This window comes from Schistocerca americana, chromosome 3 (genome assembly GCF_021461395.2).
Source record: "Schistocerca americana isolate TAMUIC-IGC-003095 chromosome 3, iqSchAmer2.1, whole genome shotgun sequence".
In the NCBI taxonomy this organism is placed as follows: Eukaryota; Metazoa; Arthropoda; class Insecta; order Orthoptera; family Acrididae; genus Schistocerca; species Schistocerca americana.
This window is the reverse complement of record NC_060121.1, coordinates 659,042,620-659,069,132: the sequence shown is the minus strand read 5'-3', so window position 1 is coordinate 659,069,132 and position 26,513 is coordinate 659,042,620. Positions and strand designations below refer to the sequence as shown.

General features: G+C 41.9%; 1 protein-coding gene and 1 non-coding gene across 2 annotated transcripts in view; both read right to left on the bottom strand.

Moving 5' to 3' along the window:
* Window positions 1-26,513, bottom strand: part of LOC124606283 (glutamate receptor ionotropic, NMDA 2B-like) — a 727,746-nt gene that overhangs the window by 416,545 nt on the left and 284,688 nt on the right. The gene's annotated exons all lie outside the window — the stretch shown is intronic.
* Window positions 3,286-3,396, bottom strand: LOC124608722. Its single transcript, XR_006979318.1, has one exon. It is a non-coding gene; the product is annotated as a U6 spliceosomal RNA (small nuclear RNA).

The window sequence follows — 26,513 nt, the reverse complement described above, 5'->3', positions numbered from 1 at the left end:
TTTCTTGAACTTTCTTTCTGAAGCGTCGCTGTATTGTTTGGCAGACTGATGTGAAAGCATTTAAAGCACAATATATGCTTTTTCGGCGCCTGTCGCTAACTTGCCTAACTCGTCACTGCTGCGATTCTTGTGACAGAAATCCGAAATGCGGCTGCAACAGCACAAACGTTTCAGAATTTTTCTGTACGAATGTTGAGGTTTGTGACAATTTGTCAGTTAACAGTGAATTTATGAAGTCGCTTCAATCATTTATAATAACGTTGTACTGATAGAGGGGGACAGGGTGACAGGACACCCGTTAAGACAACGAGGAATATGTTTCGGGGTATTTGAGGGAGCTGCATTAGACTAAAACTGTAGAAGAGCACAAAGTCTGGAATATATCGACCGAATAACTTAAGCGAAGAAGAGGTTGGGGTAGGAGAGGATTCCATGATGGACCACATCGCATGCGTCAGAAAACTGTTGATGGTGTCTAGTTTACGGGGACTTACACAAGACTTCGGCTTGCCGCACTGAACAGTGTCTAGACAGTATCTTCAGGATAGCAATGACAATGTTCCCTCACTGGCGTAAACCGCCGCACAGGGCGATCGAAAGTGTTTGACGAACGGACGTCGTGTCGCCATGCGGGGCGGTCGGCAGTCTACCGTGAGGTCGCCGCTGATTTTAATGAGTTGAGTCAGGAAATTCATTTCTCTAGGATAGTGTGGAAGCAAACGCTGCGCATAGGTCTCAGCAGATGACGAATGACTCAAGTCAATATGCATTTTCCTGACTTTGAGCCATACAGTGTACAATACATATCAGTACAGAATTCATGTATTTTCAGGGAAACATATTTTATAAAAACATGACATGCTGTGAAATGGAGAAAATCAGCAACAGCTAAATTGTTATACACTATCTTGTGTGAGGGACAAACGCAGCCGTAAGCATACATCTTGAATAATAACCGATTAGCTGATCTTGTAAATAATTTATGTAACGACCAGTGTCGTACATTAGAAGCCACGTCAGCAGGTTAGAAATGTTAAATCAGAAAAAATCGGTCGCTACAATTATTGTAAAGTCTTTGATTACAGTTTACTGTCCCAATGATTTCCACAAGGATGATCGATTTAGTAGAGTACTGCACATCTTCAGAGTTGTTAAAATTAATAAAATACATGGTAAGTTTGATCGTATCTTACTAATATAAAACGCACGTATGATAAATATAACAATATATTCGACACCGAACCTAGCTACACAGCAACAAGTCGGTTTCAAGTGCTGTACACAGTATTCTGAAGTCACTAAGGTATGTACAATTGGATGGCTCAGTACTTCGTTCTTGGTCTACCACTCCTATTGTTCCGTCTTGGTTCTCGTACATATTATATGTGGCCCGTCTTTCCCTATAGCTTACTTCTATTTTTCTCAGAACTTCGATCATATTGCACTATTTTACACTGTAGAATGATTTTTATAGGTCGACAGATCCTGTTAACATGTCTTGGGTTTCTTAAGTCTTGCTTCCATAACCAGGCTTAACGTCAGAATGGACACAACTTCTCTGAAAGCCAAACTCCTGAAGTCATCCTCCACATCCTCAAGTTTCTTTTCCCTTCTTCTGTATATTACCCTTGTCAATAACTTGGATGCATGATTTTTAAGCTGATTTTTCAGTAGTTCTTTCAGTTGTCTGTCGTTATTCTCTTCGAGATGTTGTGGATCATATTTTTCCGAAAGTCTGATGTTAGTTCTCCAGTCTCAAAAATTCTACACATCAACTTGAATAGTTTTTTATTGCTACTTCCTCCAATGGTTTTGGAAATTGCGAAGGAATGCAATTTATTCCTTCCGCCGTATTTGATCGCAAGTCTTCCAAGGCTGACTGATACTGGAGACCCTATGGGTTCCACATCAACTACCAAAACTTCTTCCTTCACGTCATCAGACAGTTCATTCTCCTCGTAAAGCCCTTCTATGTACTCTTTCCACTTAGATGCTCCTTCCTCTGCAATTACGAGTGAAATTGCCGTTGCACTCTCAATCCTGACACTCTTCCTTTTTTTTCCACTAAAGGTTGTATCGGCTTCCTTCGACTATCTCTTTTTCGATTTCTTCAGATCTTTTCTGCTGCCATTTCCCTTTGGCTTCCCTGTACCTCTGGTTTATATCATTCCTAAGTAGCTCATATTGATTTATCTCTGTCTTTTGCCGAACGTTTTTGTACTTCCTTCTTTAATAGATCAATTGCGGAAGTTCTTCATTTACATAAGATTTTTTCTCTAATATCTTCCTTGTATCTATGTTTGACAGGCTCCTGTGACCGGTCTTTTTAAAGATATCCATACCTCCGTAATTGAACTGTCTACTACGGTAATCATTATCGCAATATCTACACCCTTAGAGGACTTAAAACGCGTCCCTTTATACCTGTCTACCTTCTCCTCTTGTGAGTTTTGAACAGTGTATTCGCCATTACTAGCTAAAATTTGTTGCAGAATTCAGTTACTATTTCTTCTCTCTCATTCCTACCACCAATCGGATCTTTTTCTGTAACTCTGTTTTCTATTTCTCCCCTACTACCGCGTTACAGTCCGTCATGAGTATTAAATTATCATGTACCTTTACATTATGAATTATCCGTTCAATTATCATATACTTCCTCTACCACTTCATCTTCTGTCTGTAAGGTTGGCATGCATACCTGAACTGTTGTTGGACTACTGTAGATTCTTATGAGTACAACCAAGTCATCGAATTGTTCACAGTGACTCATTCTCTGCCCTTCCTTCTTATTCATAATGAATCCTACTCCCATTATATCATTTTCTTTTGCTGTTGATATTACCCTGTTTTCGTCGGACTAGTAAGCCCAATGATCTTTCGATTTCACTTCACTGACAATCACCTCCTCCCACATATTCCCCCCCCCCCATCCCCCACCCAGCCCTATTATCTAAGATGAGCAGCTGCGTTTCTAATTTTAGATTTTCCAGCTTCCCTGCTACATTCAGATGTCTGAGATTCCACGCTCAGACTCTTGAAATGTTACCGTTTCCCCCGTTACTTAGTCTTTTTCTCATGGTTACATCCCTCTTGTCTAACCTCTCCCGGAGATCCGAATGTGGTACTAATCAGGAATCTTTTGCCAATGGAGAGATGATGAAGATACTTTTTCAGTTACGGGCGTGTGTTCTGTGGATCACATTATGTTTCTTTAATGCAGTGGTTTCCATTGCCAACTGCATTCTCATGCCGTTGATCGCTTCTGACTCCCCCGTCTTCCCCCCCAAGAACCAGAGGTTTCTTTGACAAGCTTCTACGTGTCATTCTTGCGGATGGGCCATGCTAATCTTCTCTGTGTCGTTCCAGCTTCCGCATACGTATAGCCGAAGCGCATACTGACAAAACAAGGGTGACTCCTTATATCAGAAGTTTTCCGGTTTGTCCACAATCGTTGATCGCTTCCGTACAATGCTGTGCTCCAAACACACATTCTTAGGAATTTCTTCATAAAATTAAGCTCGATGTATGACACTAGTGGACATTTTTAGTTTCGGTGTATGGCGTCGGGCTGCCGGTAATGAAGACCGGAAAACGCTTGCGGAATTATTTGGAGCCATTTTCCTTGCCGTGATCGAGGACTCCGCGACCATTTCTGCCCTGGCAAGGAAGTAAGCCACATCTACACTTCTGAATCTTAGAGTGAACCGCCTGCGGGTGATCAGCGTGATAGCGAAAGTGCACGTAATATTAGGCTGTAAAAGTTACCGCTGTAGAAACATCTACACCTGTTTTCATTATCCGCTAAAACTGTGCTCACTACATTAAGAACTCTTCTTTCAATCTTGAAAATTTTGTGAACAGGGATGTTAGAGACTTGTAGCAACAAAGTAATATAAATGAGTGTAAAATATCTTTGTTGCTAGTACTGTCAAGGAGCTCATACTAGCTTGAGTCTTGCCTAGACAGCGCCACCAATAAGGGCATTGTACGCAAAATGCGAGGTAGTGTGTTCGAGTATCGGCCCGGAACACATTTTTGAACTGCTATTCCTCTGCAGAGGACTCATTCTAGAGCAATGCCTATTTTTTGCAGCGTCTGGTGGATCTTTAGTGCAAATATTGCAATTTACGTCATCCACAAATATCCTGAAGCATTACAGACTTCACGAATTTCATTTTAGTCTATTCATAGAGCCGTGATAAAATTGGGAGGCAGAGAAGTAGAACCACTTTTGAATGAAATAAAAAATTCTAAAACTCGAAATTTGATAGTTACAGAGGCACCAGTTTAGTGACGAAAGCTATGCAGCGCACAACAGCCAAGCAGGAACACTACTAGTTCGCCGCATGATTTTCCAGACTACCGAGTGACACGGTCGTGTCGCATGATTTAGAAGTCAGCTGCCTCTTTTTTACTAATTCTGAGAGCGTTTAGGATAGAAGATAGTTCTTTCCAGCCAAGTCCCATGAAGTTGGTAGTAGCGGAAAAGGGGGTTGCAAAGGAGATTACTTACGAGGGTATCACTAGTTCCGGCATTTGTCTAACAGCCAAGAGAAGCCTCCAAAAGACTTTCATTGGAATTAGGGGACTGTAAAAATTTTTACTTTTCTGGAATGACAAGTGACTGACAAAATAAGAACCCAGTTGTGTGTATGAGTGGTTGTATGTGTACGTAACCGTGCATAGTCGTCGACTTGTTCGACGTTACACCACACATGTTCATGCTGTTCATGAGATGAAGAGAATTCGGACTCAACAAACTGTCGGTGCAGATACTTGGCAAGCAATGCTTCCTCATCCCTAGTTTACCGGATCTAATGCTCAATCCCATCTCCTCTCTGTATCTTCCGGCCGCAGATCTCCCCTTCAGCTTATTCAGTTTCTTTCAACTGCTTCCTGGTATCTCCTTACCTGGGAGCTCAGAGTCAGGTATAACAATATCCGCCCACATGTGGCCAGAAGCAGCATTGTTATCTGTATTGGAATTCCAATCTGAATTGGCTAGCCATCCTCATTTACGCACTGCTAAATCAATTTAGTTGTAGGCTGTTGTTTTTGTACTGCAATCTCGCTTGTCTTTTATGCTGGTACAAATGAATATTTTTATTCGTTAAAACAGTCTGGGACAATACAGTCGTCAGCTAGTGGTTTCATATATCGCTTCTTACGGCTGGCGCTGCTTCTACTTCCCCAGTCGCCGTCTTTTCCCGTCTTGACTTTCCTCAACGTCAATTTTCCTTGCTTCCATTGCCTCCTCCATTTCCTTTTGTCAGTTGCGTCGTGGCGTACCCATTTTTTCCGCTGGGTTGATATCCATCATAATATCCTATTTTGTATCTTGTGTTCATTCATCCTGTTCACAATGCCAAAATTCATCAGCTGATTTTTGGATGTCGTCACAGATGTCCCTATCTAATTTCATCCATCTATTGTAGTACAGCTTGAGCTTCGTCTTAAGTAATCCATCTCCGTGGCAAGCAGTTTATTCTTATTTTATTCGCTAATGTCCCAGGTTTCTGATCCGTTCAATACTATACTGTACTCTTGCACCTTCTATTCGTCTCTCTTGTCTCTTTTTCCCAAATAACAGAGTTCATTGCCCCTGTTACAGCTCGTACTTTATAAATCCTACTAGCGATTTCACCACTACTTGTGACCTATACATTATACAATACTCCAAGGTATTTTGCCTTTTTCACACCTGCAATTACTTCTCCAACTACATTCAAACTATTAACGCATGTACATCTTCATGTCAGCCTTTTTGCTTTCCTCTTTAAGCTATCTTATCAAATAACTCACATCATTTTCTTCTTCTGCTAGTGCAAAGCCGTTCATCTGCAAAACACAGGCTAAATATCTTGCTGTCCGCTTCTGTTACTCCCACAACCTGGCATTTTCTATGCCAAGTCTGCAGGATTTCTCCAAGATAAAGCTAAAAGAAGCTCTGTGACAGCCCACATCCCTGCCGCAGACCCTCATTCACCTCGAAATCTTCTGTCCAACTATTCCCAATCATTACTCTGGATGTGTTATTTTCATATAATTTCATAGCAGCCTTTAGCAGTCATTTATCCAACTCTGCCTCTTTAAACTTTTCCCACAGTTTGTTGGTGTATACTTTGTCATATGGTTTCTTTAAGTCAAGCAATGCAACGTGCCCCTCCAATCCAATCTTCTCGTGTTTTCACGTATTAGTTTCAGTGTGAAGATGTTGTTCATTACCGACCTTCCTGCTCGGAATCCTGTTTGTTCTTCTTGCCGCTTATGACCTGTTCCTTTCTCTACCAGATCTATCAGTACCTTCGAGTACAGTCTTCCGACGAAAGGGATCACTGCCAAATCCCTGTAATTTTATGGGTCATTACGTGACCCTTTCTTACGCATCGATGTTATGTAACATGTTTTTCGCCCTTTCACACAGCCTCTGGGTATATTGATCCGTATTCCGGCGCCTTCTTCATATTATAGCTCCTGGTGACTTCTTCATATTCCAGTTCCTCATAGCCTGTCGAAGAACTTTTATATCTAAACGCCATAACTCAGTCTGTGAATGAAACTGCATTACAACCACACAACCTTGGATTATGAAACAAGAGACTGTACCATGCAGAAAATATTTACAGTGTCTGTTGCAGAGCGATGGTTCGACGGTGGAATACAAGCTTCTTTTTGTTACTCTATTTGTATAAATCACAATTTGGCGGTGACCAATTCTCACATATTAAAAAAAAAAACTTTATACAGGGTGACTTTTTTCTATGCATATGGAAAATTAGCATGCAGAAAGAACACATTATTTGCTGACGGAAGTTGCTCTTCCATTTCTTCTGGTCGACGGTTTAACCAATAATTAACGCCAATTTTTTTTTTTGTAGGAACGAGCTTGGGTCACCACCTGTGAACGAAAGTGCAGCCGTGCCCGGATGTCCGGAAAAGCAGCCTTGCAGGAGACTTCCTGGTTCGTGTTGTCAGCAAGCGGCGGACACATACAAGGGAATGTAGTCACTCGAAGTAACTCTTTAAGCCAAACTCGGAGGTACTTTTTACTTTGTTCACTACTTAGACTTTTTGTGGCGTTTGCGACCGACGTGCTTCGTTAAAACGAAGCAGCTCCATAAAACATTTATTGTGTGATGTTTTTTCGAACCACTTAATTAGTTCCAGCTTGTCGCTTGCGGTATTTCTGTAAATATTACTTTGTGTAAACTGGTGCATTTTTATTTAATTTAGCATTACGCATAAGTTATTTGATTTTCTATACATGAGAGTCATCTCGTCTAAAAAGTGGATGTGATATATTTTAGCGTTACTCTGGTACGACACAAGATATGTCAACCGAACATGGTGCACGTATAACTATCGAAAACCCTTGTGTTGAAGTAGTAACCGTGTGAACTGTACGACAGACGAATACAATTGAAAAAGGTGCTGGTCTATTAAGTAATTCATAGTGGTTCTGAGGTCCTCACGATTATCCCTCGGGAAACTTCATATGTTTCTTGCATGAATGTTCCCTTACTGTTTCTCATGGAGGGGAAACTATAATTTTCTTTACAAATAAGTTTTGTCGTGAATCCTTTTAATGGAGACTATGTAAAATATCTTACTTTACGGTTTGGGTCCTGTAATTACACTTTCAAAAACGGGTACTGAAAATTAGTTAAATTATTAGTTGATTGTCTATAGAGTCCGTCTAACGGTAGCTTGGGATAAAAAAAGTAACCTTGCAATGTTTCGTTATTGGATAGTCTATCTACAAAAATACATCACGATTTGGTGTTAAAGGGTCCTAACTGCATCGTTATCAGCTCCTCCGTCCTCTCGAAGCGTTCGAAGAAGTAGACGTGGTAGTTTTTTATTTCATAGCAATAATGGCTATATTTTGTACGCGAATGGCAGCTAAACTAATGAAATTTATCTGTATATAATACAATTGCAAATATCAAAATAAATCATTTTTATCTATTATATTCAAGAATGTGTTTAAGAACCTAATCCATTGTTTAAGTGGAATTCAGAAAAACAGAAACGGATTGTGTGTGTGTGTGTGTGTGTGTGTGTGTGTGTGTGTGTCTGTGTGCGTGTGTGTGTGAGTTTTACAGCCTAGCTTTAAAAAAAATGGAACAATTCAACTAAACAAGGTTCACATAGGATATTAATTACAGTAGTTAGTAGTTTAAGCTGCTAAAAATACTGTAACTTATTTGACATGTAACACGAATGATTAGCTCTCAGTTTGTGGTATCCTTCCTAATGTCATGACGAAAGATTCAGTGCACTGTTATATCTTCGATTTTAAAGACTTGTTTTCTTACACACTAGTTTATCTTGTGGATGTTTTTCAGTTGTCACCTGATGGTAACCTAATACGCTGATAATCGGTTTGTTATATGCCCATATTTGCGTCACAAAAAGATCTTTTCAACTTTACAATCAAAATCTATTAGAATTCAACACCTTTGGAAACTGAAGATCTCCCGAAAACATACTATCTTGCGAATTAACCATGCTGAAAACGTGCAAATATCAAATGTGAAGCTAGGCAGGATGACGCTGAGACAAAAATATAATTAGATAAAATTTTCTAATGTTTCCTAGTATCCTTGTGGTATCAGAGCACGCAATAGAAGAATTTTGGCTACTAAGCGGTTAATGAGGCAGTAGGTATAGTCTATGCAAAACTGCTGTTGTAAATTTAGATTTTCCTCTGATATTGAACGGGGCGTATCCATGGGATAACTTAATAATAACAGATGTAACAGTTATAATAACAATAAAATAGACTCAGACCGCTGCTACAGCTATTTGCAGGACAATTGATGGAAGGAAAGTGGGGACTCGACACCAATGAGCACGTACATTAGAGACACTTCTCTCCTTGTGTTTGGCGTTCGGACTCCATAAGTCAGTTGAAGTATTAGGGAACCATGCTGAACCATCGCCCCTCATTAGCTGTTCATAAGTCACGTAGATCTGACGAAGCAGTGTGCAAGGCGCACGTCCATCTCTACAGCCTCCCAGGCGTGTCCCGTAGAGTGGAGCGCAGGTGCACTAGAGGGCTAGCCGAGCGCCCTTATGGCCGTGGAGTGTTTATCGAACCACCGTGGCACAATTCGAGCGCCACCGGGTCACCTATTGTGTCGGTGAAGTTACAGTCTCCAGGGGTTGCGGTAGGAGAAGGACCATCCAGCTGGTCTCTGTAACATTCACCTGTGCGTGTAAGAGATGGATGTTGAGACTGGACGATGAGTTGGCGTCTCGGTCGCCAAATTCTAGTTGCCGCATTGGGACAGTAATCTCTCCTTGTATTACTATTTTCAGCGGCACATTTACAAAATTTTTTATTTAATTGTGCTAGAAAACATGTGTCATATAAACAAAACATTGCTTCGATGATATCAGTCCGGTACTGTAAGCGTTACCAGCTTTCTGCAAACAGATGTTATGTAATAACATGCATTTTAAATGCTGTGTGACCAATGGGCTTACGGGTAGTTGCCATCCGATCTTTGAGGGAGCACGTAATTTGACACCATTGAGTGGCCAGTGTGCAGAAAAAATTTTTTGAGCGTCATACCCGAGGGCAGGAAACATTTTTCATCGCTCGATGGTGAGTACCGCTGAGTTTCGCCTCGTGCGGGCTGGCTGCGCTGCCGTCGCTGGCAGGCGCTAATGAAAAGCGGCTGGAGCACCTGACCACCACTCGGGGTGAGCGAGTCGCACCGAGCGCGGCTGTGAAACGGGCACTGCTGGCGCAGCCTGGTTTTTACGGCGGTGGGTGTCTGCATAGGTAGGGGGGGGGGGGGGGGCTGAGGGGAGGATCTAGGTCAGCAGCGTAATGGCCGGCCAGCAAATAAGCTTAGTTTGCGGCTCTCTGTCCGCTCCTGTAGTCCTCTTCAACGAATTAGGTGACTGCAGCAGGTAGACGCCCGAGGCGCGGAGATGCGGAACGCTTACCAGCGTCGTAACATAACGTTGTCAGTATCTCAGAAGGCGACGTACGACTTTTAAAACTGACAAAAAAGTCTCTTGCAGATATATGATTTACAATGAGGGACTTATTTAATGTAAATTTATTTTTCGTTAGATTTAGTGATGAAACCACATTTATACGGAATGGAATCTGTAATAAATGCAGCAGTCACCGATAGTCGTGTTACAATTCTCATGTCAGCAAAGAAAATTCCAGTTTCGCTTATCCTTGTGTGATGGAGGTGATCGACAGTGTAAGGATAATTTTGTAGGAACTTACTTTGGAAGCCCAGCTAGCAGATGAAGAGTGTATTTAGTTCGAAAAATGGAAAAGGAATACAAAATTATAAATTTGGAGAGTGATAAAGAATACAGTTAACTATCACCAAAAAATCCATTTATAACTACACATACAAGTTGTTTTACGGTCTTGGTATTAAACGTCAAGGGACGACACGTCACGTCATGGGGAACAGATTTTATTGCAGACAAAATGTTCGCTCAAGCTTCCCAGCGACGCTAAGCGTCTTGTTAGTGGATTCAATGACCCAGGTACAACGAGGTTATACCGAGCTAGCAGGCTCTACAAACCACGTGTGCTGGCATCTGCATACTGGCTAGTAACTTGATTGAATGATGTTCAGTAAGAAAACGTTAAGAATGAGTGTCTCTAAGCGGAGGAAGATATCCATCTGGAGCAAATGACTGGACCATGGACATTGCATACACATGCCGCATAAGGTTTACGCCCTGTTGTCTCTCAGGTGCATAACAATAATAAAAAATATGCCTAATTGTCACCCCGACGTTAGATGTAAGGACCTCGCAACAGCTTGTATCTTCTACAGATCATTTCACAGTCCATACCAGAGGGTACTTCGCATCAGTATTGATAGGTTCATGTTCCAAACTATGGAAATAATAAATGAACGCAAAATGTTTATATGCCTCTCTACAGAAATGGAGTGTAATGTTGCAACAAGGAAAATTTGGATGATAAACAGTTCAGACGAGAAGAGAGTAGAAACTTCAAGAATGTACTGCTACTGGAGGACAGATGGGTGGCTCGGATAAATAATGAGGATATCAGCAGCAAAATCCATGAATGATTTGTGAGAAGTAGCTGCCATTTTTAAAGCGCTGAAAAACTGATTTTAGTCTTGATCAAAGTATGTATTGATTTTATTCTGCCTTACGCGTTTCGGCCTTACGCCACACTGAAAGGCGGAAAAAATTACAAAATACGATGGTCAAGACAAATGTAAATTTTTGAATGTAATGAGGGTATAATGAATCAGATAAGGCTCTGGGAAGTCCACGAAACTGCTTCAGTTATGAATCAAAGCAACCACGTAACCATAAATTGAAATTTAGAAAGTCTGAACATATCTGCCTTGCTCATGGCTTACAAATATTAAGAATGCACGATATTCTTAGATAAAAATTAATTTATTGTATTTATAAGAATGATTTTTGCCTGAAAATTTGAGGAAGTGTTCCAAGGTATTAACAAATAGTCAGTGTCACGATGGTGGGAAGTGTGGAGGGTGTTCAGCATCCACAGCTGATTAATGTGGATGTTAGTAAAATAATTGCAGCTGTTATTTAAATGCGTTTATTAAGTATACTGTACGAATGTCCTTAGGTGAAAAAGTGGTAGGAATGCGTCGGTATCGTGATTTAATACGCCAAGCAGCGTTAACGAAGTGAAGCATTGTATTTGACGGATTCCACTACGTATCTTTCAATGTTTTATTGGACGATTAATGATTTTAATTCAAGACACTCGCAGATTTCTGCCACTTTGCCACTTGAGGATATTCGTATTGAATAAAACCTGTCGCGAATTAATGAGTGTACTTAAATAAAAGCTGTCGTCATTTTCATAACAGTGATATTCAAATGGATATAGTCTGCAGTAGTTATGCAGAGATGAAGAGGGCTGCGCCTGGTAGATTAGTGTGCAGCCTTACGTCAAACAACACACTTCAGTCTGAAGACAACAACAATGACGACGACGACGTCGACGACAGCAGTAACAACAGCACCGACAACAACATATGCATTGTTCGATTCCATATCTCCGATATATTATTTTCACGGTCTCCGGGAGAGATTCTGACCAAAAATATTCGAACACCCATTAGAGAATATTAATGTGGGGTATGTAGTCTGCTGGAGCACTTTCAGTAATGTGTCTGAATGTCTGTGGAAGAATGACAAGAGTCGAAACCAGAAAAAGTAGTGGTGGTAGTGATATCAAACGCTGGGATCTGGAGCGAGGACGACGTTCTAACTCACACAAAAGGTTGAGGTTGGGAACACTACACAGACTACTCCAGTTCAGGAACGTTACTGTCATCAAACCATTGCGACCCAGATGGCGCTTTATGACAAGGTGCATTGTCATACTGACACAATAATCGTCTTCGAACTATTCCTCTACTGTCCGCAATACACAATGCCGCCGAAATGTGTTCATAACCTTTCATATTCAGTTTCCTTAAGCGTAATTAGACGGCCACGCCCTATCATTATAAACACCGATAACGCAATGCAGCACTTCCGCATTTCACAGTTGTCTTTACGTGTAATGGTATGTAACTTTCTCCTGGAATTCGCCAAACCCAAACGCTGAATCGAATTTCCGCAGTGTATAATGTGAGTCATCACTCCAGATCACTCGTTTCCAGCCATCCACAGTCCAATGGTGTCAGTCTTTAAACGACCTCAAGCGTCTCTTAGCATTGACTAAAGAAACGTGTTGCTTGTGAGGATCTGCTCGACCATAGTTCCCCCCTCTTTTACCTCCACACGCACAGTCATTGTACCAGCTGGACTGCTGGAAGCATTTTGGAACTTACGAGTGATTCCTTCCACTGATTTCATGTGATTGTTTTACAGACAACCTCTGCAAATCTTGATGTGTCTGCCCGTTAGTATTTGAGGTTTGTTTGGTCTTGGTTTAGCTGTAGTTGCTCCTTCGCTTTTCCACTTAATAGTCGCATCACCAACAGTTGACATGGACTGCTTTGGCAGGGTTTAAATGTTCATTATTGAATTCTAACTCATGTGACATTATATGACCAATACTCGTTTGAAGTAACTGAGCTCTCGTGACCGCCGCTACTGCTTCTTCATTGACAGCATAATACTTCCCACCTCCTTTTGTACTCATGAGAGAATTTTATATCTTTTCGTAATGCAAATGTTCGACAGAACATACTATCCTCCAAAGTTAAACAGTAAGTCTGAGAGATTCCAGGGCACTCTCACTTTTGATATGGTTTCATGTTGCTTAATGTTCTTAGAGAAGATGATCTTTGTTACTTGGTTGCTATATTTGATACGATCTGACTTCATTCATATGATGAAATGGTTGGCGGTAGTTAACACTCTTGCTTGTGTTATCTAGTGAAGGAATAGCGGTAAGTTTTATCTGCGCTCAAAGGAAGAGGGTGCCTAGTTGACTGCAGTAAAAGCGTATGGCAGCTGAGGGCCAAGGGGAGATTTTTTCTGCAGAACCTGGTGAAAGCGTTTGCTGACAGCCAAGTCCCTTCATCTCATAGTTCAGACACATTGGGTGGCGCCGGTCGGTCGGCGTCCACGTAGACTGACTAGCGCCGAGGAGTCGCTGCAGCTATGGGTGGAGCATTGAAGATCTGATGACCGGTAATAAAACAGAGGATGGGCCCTTGTTGGGTAGAAAGCAGATAAGACGGATGTGAGTTTCTACGAATTTCCGTGGGACAGGGCAGTGGCACCCAGGCACGAGGCTTTTAGTGTGTTTATGGCCATTCTTTGGAACGTTCAAAATGGACGCAACAGGAGAGATAACGATCTTTTCATGGAGGGCTGTGGATCCATCCAAGTCATGCTTTTAGTAATGCTTGGGAAAGAGGGCGCGAAGCTGAATCTTTTTGTTTTTTCTCCCAATTAAACTTTAAAGTCGCTGGTTGGTCAAATCTGCATATCCAGAACAAGGGGGCGGTCTCCCAGCTTCGAATGCCGAGCTGCAGCTAGTGATTGCCTTATGCTAAAGTGGGTGAAGTCTGAGCACGCAAATGTGATATGCTTCCGAGCTGTTGAGGAAAGCTGTAGAGAAGGAGAAGATCACACTCTTGTACTGGCGCTTCGCTAGTGAAGAACGGCAGGTAATTACCTAAACGGTGAGACTTGTGTCCTTTGCTAGTGTGCCACTTAGAGACTGTGCCAGTCACCATCTGAACCATCAGAGGTACTGCTTCTTGCATCACGCACACAACGAGTTATGCGTGGGTGTACGTATTTGTTTTGAGTAGGCCGTCTAAACGTTTGACATATTTCATCACGCGTAGTCGGGTCAAGGAGTCAAACTGATTTGGCAGACCAGCAAACGGGTCCACCTGCACACTGGAATCCACCAGGGTTTCAGAGGCTCATAGGGAAGTATCTGCGTTCCGAATCAGCTGAACACAAGACCACGTACTTGCATATTTCCGGGCGCGCGCCGTTAATAACAGATTGTAGCTGTCCAAGTCTCCAGTTGGCGGCCGCGTCGTGCTGTACCGCCCTCACCTGCAGAAGGGTAAACTATCCGCTGCTACGGGCGTAGGGCTCTAATATATGCTTGTCAGCACCCCGTTATTTGGAACCATACGTTTCTTTACGGAATAGAAGAGTGTAGATGCTTGACAGTAGCGTAGTTTTTGGGCCATACCACGGATTCACATTTATGAAGTCAGATAAAGCGATTAGTTCTGGTTAGGCTGGTGTGTTGATCCCCAGCTGATCACTTTTTTCGCCATAGACCGCATATAATTGAAAGCGTTTGTCAGAGAAAAATGTTTGTGTGGCTGCCATCTTTTGTCATATGATGTTAAGAATGAATAAATCAATTGTTATTCAGACCAAAACTCCTCCCAGTCCTCTGATTTACATTACTTTTGCCTTTTTATTAAAGTTTTGGTTGCAATTGATAGAGTCGGAAGCTTGCAGGCGATGCATTAGAACATTAGGTTCTGGTGTGTCCAGACATCTGGTGCAAGGATGAATCGAAGTATCCTTGGAACTCTAAAATGGAATTTAGATAAAAATGTTTATTTGCTAACAGTTAAGTCTTAAATCCTTTATTTAAATCAGCAAAAAAACCTGTAAATACTTTACACATAAAAATGAAAGGAATATTTTTAGATGCTCGAGAGAACGAAAAAAAAATTTACAATTTCTTTTAAAATGCAAAGAAACGATAAAAATGTCGATAAGAATACCATTGTTAGGACTGAATTTTAACCTTTTTTTTTCAAAAAATAAGAGATATATATTGTAACACAGTTCAAACCAAGGTTCAGAACGGACATTAACTTTAAACACTAGATGAAAAAATAAAAGGTATGTCTTAAATTTAATGCAACAACAAACAAATTAAAACAACAAGAAGAAGACAAGTAAAACAGAAGAATTTGGTGACCCTTTGGAGAACGAATCATGCCGTGTACCGAAATCTAATGTTGCGATTCTTTTGAGAATGTTTTAACGAGCCCAAGGGCGAGAAAATGACATAGAACTACAGTAGTGGATATTCATCACGAAAACCCTTATAAACTAATAAATAACAAACGTTTGGTGGGCATATGCTGGGTCATAGTTCATGGTACGTGCATTGCTAATGTCCACACTAATCACTTACGAACAGTTTGGACTTCTGATATCCTAATGTAGATAATGTTCTAACGGCTACACCAGTGTCTAGGAAGACGATCGTCCTCTGCCTCCTCGATAGTGGATACGTTGAGATGTGCAGCAGACCGCGAGGTCCGGAGGAATTCTTCTGAACGATGGCTTTTGTACGTAGAAGTTCCAATATTCAGAGGGCAAGATTCAATAGAAAACCCATCTTCTCGTGAAGGAACCGTAACTAGATGATGAGGTAAACCAAGCAAAATCTTGTTTGCGTGTTTATAGAGCCTGTAGAGTCTCAAAATGGGATTAAAATGTCGATAACCACGCAAAGGCAATTCCTCAAACTCTAAAAAAGACGTCAAATAATGGGTTGAGAAGAAGTTTACCAACCTCCTGATAAAGCTCCATATCACAAGAGAGTATCAATTCTTTCATTTTGCGCTATGTCCTAGATTATATGACCTTCAGAAGATCCACAATGAAGGGTTTCCTCTTAGACCTAATGTCAGTAACACTGTTGCTTCTACATACCTCGTGGCAAAACATCTTGCTACTTTGTTGAACCCACTAGTAAGATAGGGTATATAACACATTGAGAAGTCGGTGGATTCCTTACGTCGATTAGGGGGACTACGTCTGAATGAGAAATATTTTAGTAAGTTTTGAGGTGATCTGTCTTCACTCGTTTCTTCTCTTTGAATCGTTAAGGTCAGTGGAGGTTAGGTTTGGTTTTGAATTAGCTAACCTGTATCGACTTCTGTTGACTTCCATTCAATTATGATTCAGAGACTAGCTCTGTGAGCAGAAAGATGAAGTAGCGATGGGGATCCCTGTCATCTATTATTGGTAATGCGTTTAGGGTGAATTCGAGAAAAGCGGCATAGAACTGGCGACACTGAAAACTGCTTACTTTTTTTAGATACATAGGCGATACGTTTGTGGTATGGTTTCATGGCAGTGAGGATCTGAACAATTTTTTGAAACATCTAAGTTAAATCCATTTGAATATTCTCTTTACTATGGAGGTGGAGAAGAATGGCAACGTTCCCTTCCTTGATGTGATGGTCAAGAGGAAGGTTGATGGCACGTTGCGACATGTGGTTTATAGGAAGTTAGTTTAGACTGATTTGTACGAGGGCTATTCGGAAAGTGACGAATGATCTGTCGCAAAATGGAAACCACTGTGAAACTCCGATGATGCTTTTTGCAGACTTTTGGGCAGTGTCTCTAGTATGTCCGTCGATCGCATCAAGAAGCTCTTTTTGGTTGTGAGCGCACTGCGAGCGAGTAAAGGTGCCTAGGACAACAATGTCTCCCGCCAAGTAGGGGGGTCCATTGAGAGGTTTCGCATTGACGAATGCAGCCCACCTAACACAACTACCACGTACTTCCTTCTTCATGGCAAATCTCAGCTGCCCTCTGCAGGGGCAGTGAAGACGCTCCTACAGCCTTTTCGATGGGAAGTGTTCGGTCGCCAACAACACAGCCCTAATTTGTTTCCCCCTTAAACATCCCAACAACCACCACCACCACCTAATTTGTTCGTCCTGAGTATTATCTCTGTTCACATGAAACGCTGGATACGAAGACAACACTTGGGTGCAGGTTACGCGCTATAGACCAGCGTAGAGAATTATCGGAAAGCACAGGCGGCTACCTACTGTGACAATGGTGTTAGAAATTTGGTATAACGCTCCGACAAATGTCTAAGTCGGAGCGGTGACTATGTAGAGAAGTACCTAGAAGATGTAGCTAAATGTGCAAAGAAAACAGTTTTGATTTTCGCTGTGATTTACATTTCGCGACCTATCGTTCCTTACTTTCCGAACAACCCTCGCTGATGGTTGTTACCACCCTGCTTAACATAAAGGGGTACATTGCATCTCGTTATCTCTGATCCTGAAAGTTTGTCAGTTTAGTTAGCTCACCTCAGAGTAACGTTTCGCAGGGAAACAAAGATCGGACGCACGTTACGATATCAGCCAAATGTGAATCGAGTGGGTGACGAAAATAACGGCCTTACTGCCTTGGAAGAATAACATTTCAAACAAGGCTGTCGTATTCTAAGGCAAGTGTAGTTTTCGACGACCATCTAAGAATTTAGGGCCTGTAAAGGATACTGGTGGTTTGCGTAAGGCGGGTGTCAACTGTATCCCCTGCAGTTGGGGCATGTTATGCATTGATCAGACCAGTAATGCACCAGTGTATTGAGTATCGGGTCCTGATCTAGAGCGTGAAGCGTGGGGGGTGGGGGGGCTACAAACCATGGTATCAGCCCCCGACGGCAATTTCAGGGGGCGCCAAATTCATATACTTAAAGAAAAGAAAACTGTTCCATAAACCGCCTAGCATCCAGCGCACATAGGTCTATTGATTATTCATATGCTTTGAAACGCGTCGCAATTGGTATTTGAACATTTTGAACACATTTTAAGTTCGTTTCCGAACGAATCGTAAGTTGATTTTTGCGTTGTGTATGTGATGTCTCAGCCAGGCAACCCCGTTTCATCAGAAGTAAAAAACTTTTCTGCAGACAGAAGGGTTCGGGGTTATACGAGCTGAGCCAGATAAACCCGAACGTGGTTGATTGGGTGTGCGAATGATTAGCGTTGTTATAATTACCAACGAAATCCATAGATTCAGAATACTAGAGTGAAAATAAAGACTAACATGAGTAACAGTTACGAAAGATTACACATAATCTTCTCGGTGTACCCAAGAAAATGAAATTTTGACAAAAAAAATTTCCAGATCCCTACACTACCAGTTGTGCAGTCCCCGGTTAGCAGCCACTTTAAGTTCTGTTCTCGTAACAGCGAGAAAAAGGCGTTGTATGAACACGTATAACGCCTAACCGAAGAATAAACGCAGGATAAGTGAACCTGTGATTCTGGCAGAGTTAGTGAAGTTAACTGGAGAATAAGTTTTGACAATGGCAGGAATAATTACAGAATTAGTGACGACTAGATCGCTTGTTAGAACGAGGAAGGAGAAGAAACGGGACATCACATAAATTACATGGAAGAATAATATATTACAGATTTATATAAAAATATCGTGTTACTACTTTTCGATTTGATGCTTAGAAACTGAAGCGTGTGGATGAAATGTGGAAGTATTTCCTGACATAAAACTTGTAGTACGCCAACATGCATTTGATATTGGTACTTCGTGAATTATGTTCTGTCGTGTCATTTATGTAGGTACATAAAAATGACCATTTATGCCAAAACAGTCTCGCTCATTTGGCGTGTGTTACAGTTGCGTCAATATTCTAAAGGCCTGTTTCGTTTTATATAACAGACAGTGAAAAAATAGGCGTAACAAATCGAGAAACCATGCCAGTCTTGGGTACTACTCATATTAAAAGCATTTTCAAGTTTAGATAACGATATTTTGATTTTTCATATAACAAAGCATTTGACGAACAATGATGAGGTAATAGCTTCTTCCGCAGAAACGAAAGCACTCCACGTAAAGCTGTAGAAATATTAGGAGGAAAAAATGCTGGGCGATAAGGATTGAAGAAATGTGTACTGTCTTGCTTGTCTCCTTTCTTTACTTCTTTTATCTTTCCTGTACTTAATTTCTTGTTACACAAAAGAGAAAGTTATTAGATAAGAGGCAATAAAGAGCGCAAATTTCTTGAAGAGTTATTATACTTTTATGTTTCCTATATTTAATTTCATGTCACACAAAAGACGAAGTTATTAGATAAGAGGGAATAAAGAGTGCAAATTTTCTGAAGAGTTATTATTCCCCCGGTCACAAATAATACCACCCAGGGTTGACTGTGAGGTTTTATAAGGTGGGATAGAATGTCAAACCGGCTGACTGGATGCAGGAAAGGCATCAGAGGACATTTTAATTTCCACTGTCCTGATTATAAGTTTGATGGCTTCCATTACAAAATATACAGGTTTGAATTCCACGGAACGAAATACAGTGAAATGCAATGGAAGAATGCTGTGTAAAGAAGCATGGTACTGCATTTTGGCACACTTAAGACCAAATTACGTTCTTACATTCCCTCAAACATATATGTTTTACATATCAAACTCTACAGAAAGATGTGCGCTACAAAAGAAACAATTTTTGAAAAATCGATTTTTTAAAAAAATTTTTGAACTCCTATCTCAAACGCTCGAGGCTTAGAGGGGATAGGGAGGGGGCCCGCCTCTATCAAGTTTTTGCCTCGATTCGGAAATATCGTAGATCCTGGGCTGTTGAGGTTAAGAGTCGCACGTGCTTAAAACAGACGGACAAATCTAATATTGCAGAACGTTGCCTTGGCGCGGTTCATCTTAAAGCTTTACAATACTGTTATTAAGAAAGTAGTTGAAATTAATCTATCAAGTGACCTTATAAATAGATCAAGTGACTTTATAAATAGATTTTGGTTAAATTCTGCTTGGAATTCTCTTCTCTGTCTCTCTCTCTCTCTCTCTCTCTCTCTCTCTCTCTCTGGGTCAGAGTTAATGTTACTTGCTTACCCATTGATATCTGGCATTCACAACTAGAAACTTCTGATTTGATCATATTCGGTTGTGTGGTGGTGCTAGCTGTTTCCGGAGCGCGCTTTGTCTTTATGCGGTAGGAAGGACCTGACCAACCCTCAGTGACCAACTACCGCGCACTGAAATTCTATCCCAGAAGTTCTGCAAAGATTTTGAAATGCTGAATATTGCTTTTGGTAAGACTTCTGTTGGTAAAGCGAAGAAAGGAAGGTAGCAAGATCAGAATTTAACGTCCCGTTAACAACGCAGTCGTTAGAGTGCAAGCCCTGATTACGAAAGGATGGGGGAAGGAAATCGGCAGTGCCCATTTCAAAAGAAATCATTCTGACATTTCCCTCGCGCGATTTGGGGAAATCGCGGAATACCGATATCTGGATGACGGGACACCGATGTGAAATGTCGCCCTCCTGAATTCGAGTAAACCAAAAGTTTGCAGTCTGGCATATCCTCTTCGAAGTATGCCAAAGACAACGACGAGCTCCCTGGACGTCCCAATTTTAATGTATTCATACGAGTGTCATTCACTTCTAGCATTGGGACACGTTCCATCCCTATTACCTACCATTATGTCAGGCATTCAACGGCCGTGAATTCGTATGTCGTCTCGAAGTTTCTAGATTTCTCTTCAGTAAGAAAATACATTTTAAATAAGTGTTCTATACGGATGCATCTGTTTTAGTAACTACTTAACATGTATCATTTGATGATAATCATCGCTGATTGCTGAAGTACGGAGAGTAATCGTATGAAGTGGCATTATAGGAAATATCATAGTGAGACCTTAGCTCATCAAAGGAATGTTGTATGGAAACTTTCTTACAACGGTTTACCCAATTTTATTAGAAGAAATACCCTGGTATGCGGTGGCGTTCGTGAATAGAACATAGTTGTTTCCAGCAGATGCATACCGTGTTTACTAAACAGTACTGAATATTACATTCGATGGTCATTGTATAAGACGGAATTCTACTACAAAATGTTCCGCCTGGTCACGCAAGCTGAGTCTTCTTTCTATAGGGAGAACGAAATAATACAGTCTGCAATAAACTACTGCGTCGGACAGTCGAAAACAAAACAATGAAATAAGAAGACGACTGTCAGTATCTAAATCGTGAATGAGCACCGAAAAGTGCGTGGAATCCATAGCAACATAGTAATATCTGAGATTCGCCATTAAGTAAATGCTATTATAAATCCGTAACACAATCTAGAAACAGCGAACCACAACAAACAGATTTCGAAACCAAAAGCTCACGAAATTTTACAGATATCCACAGGCCCCTTGAACCATAAAATCTATAACAACAACATGCGAGGGCTATCCACAAAGTACATTACGTTTTCGTTTGTGTCCGTTAGGGGCGGGGCTAGCGCTGCCATCTTGGTGTCATGGCATTCCGCCGCTCAGTCAGCATCCTGCCGTGCTAGTGACAGGTTCGTGCTGTACTCCGTTGAGTTACTGTGACAGTTTGTGTGGTGTCACCGCCAGACACCACACTTGCTAGGTGGTAGCCTTTTAAATCGGCCGCGGTCCATTAGTATACGTCGGACCCGCGTGTCGCCACTATCAGTGATAGCAGACCGAGCGCCGCCACACGGCAGGTCTAGAGAGACTTACTAGCACTCGCCCCAGTTGTACAGCCGACGTTGCTAGCCATGGTTCACTGAGAATTACGCTCTCATTTGCCGAGACGATAGTTATCATAGCCTTCAGCTAAGTCCATTGCTACGACCTAGCAAGGCGCCATTAATCCTTTGCTATGTATCTAATGAAGCATGTACAGTAACAAGAACAATGTTCACCAATTGTGGATTAAAGTTAAGTATTACAGCAGCTACGTACTTTTCTTTATAGCATTCATTACGTATCCTGTTTCAGACCTCACGCCAGCCTGCGTGAGTTTAAGCGCGTGCCTTTCGGTTACCCGTCACTGTGGACTGGCTGTCTTGTCAGTCCACAACAGTTTGAAATGTCAGCGTTAATTGAAAATGCCGCGAAGTGTGAAGTGCGTGCTGTAATAAGGTTTCTGACTGCAAAAAACTGTGCACCGATAGAAATCTATCGGCAGCTTTGTGAAGTGTATGGGGACAACATAATCACTGAAGGTGGAGTGCGCCAATGGGTCATAAACTTTAAAAATGGCCGAACTAACGTTCACGACGAAGAGCGAAATGGAAGACCCAGCATAGTGACTGTCGAACTTGTCGAAAAAGTCGATGCCGCGGCCCGTGAAAACCGTAATTTCACAATAACGGAACTCTCTATGAGTTTTCCACAAATTTCACGAAGTTTGTTGCACGAAATCATTACCGAAAAGCTTGGTTACCATAAGTTTTGTGCAAGATGGATACCAAAAATCTTGACAGAGATTCACAAAAATCAGCGAATGGCTGCAGCGTTAACGTTTTTGGACGCTTACGAGAAAGATGGCGACTCATTACTCGACTGCATCATTACTGGTGACGAAACATGGGTTAAGCATGTGAACTACGAGACAAAATTGCAGTCAATGCAGTGGGGGCACACAAATTCCCCCCAAAAACCCAAGAAATGCATGCAGACAATGTCGGCAAGGAAGGTGATGGCGACTGTGTTTTGGGACAGAAAAGGTGTGATTTTTGTCGATTTCCTGGAAAGAGGCACTACAATAAACTCTCAAAGGTATTGCCAAACTCTGCACAACCTCAGAAGAACAATACAAAACAAGCGCAGGGGAAAGTTGGGCTCAAACATCTTGCTGATTCACGACAACGCCCGGCCCACATGGCAAATGCCACTCGTGAAGTTCTCGAATCTTTTAAGTGGGAGTTGTTTCATCATCCGCCTTACAGTCCCGACCTGGCACCGAGCGACTTCCACTTATTCCCAGCAATGAAGAAGTGGTTGGCTATGCAGCGTTTTGATGACGACGCACAGCTTCAAGAAGAAGGCGCAGGCGGCCGAATTTTACGACGAAGGAATTTCCAAGCTCGTCCATCGCTACGATAAGTGCCTTAATTTAAATGGCAACTATGTAGAAAAGTAGTATTTAAGTGTGGCTTTCATCAAATGGTTCAAATGGCTCTGAGCACTATGGGACTTAACATCTATGGTCATCAGTCCCCTAGAACTTAGAACTACTTAAACCTGACTAACCTAAGGACATCACACAACACCCAGCCATCACGAGGCAGAGAAAATCCCTGACCCCGCCGGGAATTGAACCCGGGAACCCGGGCGTGGGAAGCGAGAACGCTACCGCACGACCACGAGATGCGGGCTGGCTTTCATCTGGATATAATAAAAAAAATTTGCAATACTTTATGTGGATAGCCCTCGTATACAGCGGGCAAATAATACCAATTACAGCTCAAGACAGGTGAGCTACAGAAATGGTGAGCTTGAAAAAGGGACGTATGCAACTATTCTAACGGAATACATCGTTAGAAATTACATTCTAAACAAAAATTCAATTCAGACGATGCCCTAACATCGCTATATTGCAGTTATACTGTGTTAATAGAGACTTATGGCTGATTTCTGTTGGCAGCACAAGGCACAAGTAATGTAAAAAATGTAAGTACCTATGTAATCTAAGCAACAACAAAATCTGACGTCGGCGTATTCCTAACAAATGAGGGCGTGCTGAAAACCAATTCCCCCGAATTTTTTATGTGAAAAGTCTTAAGGCTTTTTAAACAAAGCAAACGTTATTAACGTTCTGCGTCTTTATTCCTAATGTCTACACATTTATTTCTCAACATAGTCACCCTGGCGACGATCGCATTTCTCCCAACGAGAGACCAGTTTGTTCATACTTAATTGTAGAATGTTTGACTTCATTGGCGGAGCCACAACCTCACTAACCTCACCTCCGCTTGCAGCGCTTCATCACTAGCAAAGTGAAATCCTTGAAGATGTTCTGTGAGTTTTAGAAACAGACGTGAATCGGATTGGGCCAAGGAGGGACAGCATAGAGGATTATCTATGAAAGTGAACCCAAGGCGTTGGAGTGTTGCAGATGTACCAGCGTTCGTGTATGGTAGGTATTGTTATACTGAAGGAGAGAGTGTTCCATGTGTGGACGAACAGAATGCTGCTTCTCACGCTCCGACGTAGGTACGTTATACACCGCCGTGTTACAAAGCACCTTTCGGAACTCTGTAGCGGTGGAGGATTACAGACATGTAGACACGAAGAATAAAGAAGTAGAATGTTAATAACGTTTGTCGTATTTAAAAAGCTTTAAGACTTTTCACATAAAAAATTCGGAGGGATTACTTTTCAGCACTCCCTCGTACATTTGTACGTATATACAGGGCCGGCGTAAGGCACGTGCGAAACGTGCGGCTGCACGGGGTGGCACTTTCCGAGGGGCGGCAAATCTGTCGCCCCCCCACCTTTTTTTAAGGAAAAACTCAATATTCATGCCGAAGAGGAGATTCGAAACCAAACCTCGGTGGGAGCACCTTCGGGAACCGTGGCATGGCACCTCGACTACCTGCCGGCAGCCCCTGTTGAACGAGGGGAGGGACGAGGACTAATTTCTTCCTGGCCACTGTGGCAGCACCGTCGTGTTTACGCCGGAGGAACAGAGAGGGGGAAGCAGTCTGGCGAACACGCCAGTATTCTTATGATTGGAGATCTGCCAGCCTGTTATGCGCCGTGCGTTTACTCACGACTAATTTTGCAGAAGACGAAATGTAATTTGGAAATTCGAATGCAAGTTCGATACTGCGGTTACGTGTTAAGCATGAAGCAATTTTTCTAAGCCCTTCAATGGCAGTTTCCGAGTGTTTTATTCTTCCTGCATTATGGAAAAAAAATGGTTGAACATTCATTACTACTGTCAAACATGTCAAACACCTACGATGGCTAGAAGTATTCCGAATGGATAAATACGCTGCGCGTAATTACAAGGGATAAAGACATTGCTGATAAGCCTGGTATAAGTTGGGTTTCGAAGTATTTTTGAAAATTTTTGCCATCCGTTTCTGAGTGATAGTCGGACGTTTTGGTTTATGAGCCGTGAAACACATGTCTCCGCCTGCATGAACAACAATTAAACTCTGACCGGCACTTTTGTTTGACAATACTACTCGCACACTAGATGTAAGCACATATTCTACACCTGCATCTACATCTATACTCCGCGAGCCACCTTGCGGTGTGTGGCGGAGGGTGCTTATTGTACCACTATCTGATCCCCCCTTCCCTGCTCCATTCACGAATTGTGCGTGGGAAGAACGACTGCTTGTAAGTCTCCGTATTTGCTCTAATTTCTCGGATCTTTTCGTTGTGATCATTACGCGAGATATATGTGGGCGGTAGTAATATGTTGCCCATCTCTTCCCGGAATGTGCTCTCTCGTAATTTCGATAATAAACCTCTCCGTATTGCGTAACGCCTTTCTTGAAGTGTCTGCCACTGGAGCTTGTTCAGCATCTCCGTAACGCTCTCGCGCTGACTAAATGTCCCCATGACGAATCGCGCTGCTTTTCGCTGGATCATGTCTATCTCTTCTATTAATCCAACCTGGTAAGGGTCCCATACTGATGAGCAATACTCAAGAATCGGACGAACAAGCGTTTTGTAAGCTACTTCTTTCGTCGATGAGTCACATTTTCTTAGAATTCTTCCTATGAATCTCAACCTGGCGCCTGATTTTCCCACTATTTGTTTTATGTGATCATTCCACTTCAGATCGCTCCGGATAGTAACTCCTAAGTATTTTACGGTCGTTACCGCTTCCAATGATTTACCACCTATGGCATAATCGTACTGGAATGGATTTCTGCCCCTATGTATGCGCATTATATTACATTTATCTACGTTTAGGGAAAGCTGCCAGCTGTCGCACCATGCATTAATCCTCTGCAGGTCCTCCTGGAGTACGTACGAGTCTTCTGATGTTGCTACTTTCTTGTAGACAACCGTGTCATCTGCAAATAGCCTCACGGAGCTACCGATGTTGTCAACTAAGTCATTTATGTATATTGTAAACAATAAAGGTCCTATCACGCTTCCCTGCGGTACTCCCGAAATTACCTCTACATCTGCAGATTTTGAACCGTTAAGAATGACATGTTGTGTTCTTTCTTCTAGGAAATCCTGAATCCAATCACAAACCTGGTCCGATATTCCGTAAGCTCGTATTTTTTTCACTAAACGTAAGTGCGGAACCGTATCAAATGCCTTCCTGAAGTCCAGGAATACGGCATCAATCTGCTCGCCAGTGTCTACGGCACTGTGAATTTCTTGGGCAAATAGGGCGAGCTGAGTTTCACATGATCTCTGTTTGCGGAATCCATGTTGGTTATGATGAAGGAGATTTGTATTATCTAAGAACGTCATAATACGAGAACACAAAACATGTTCCA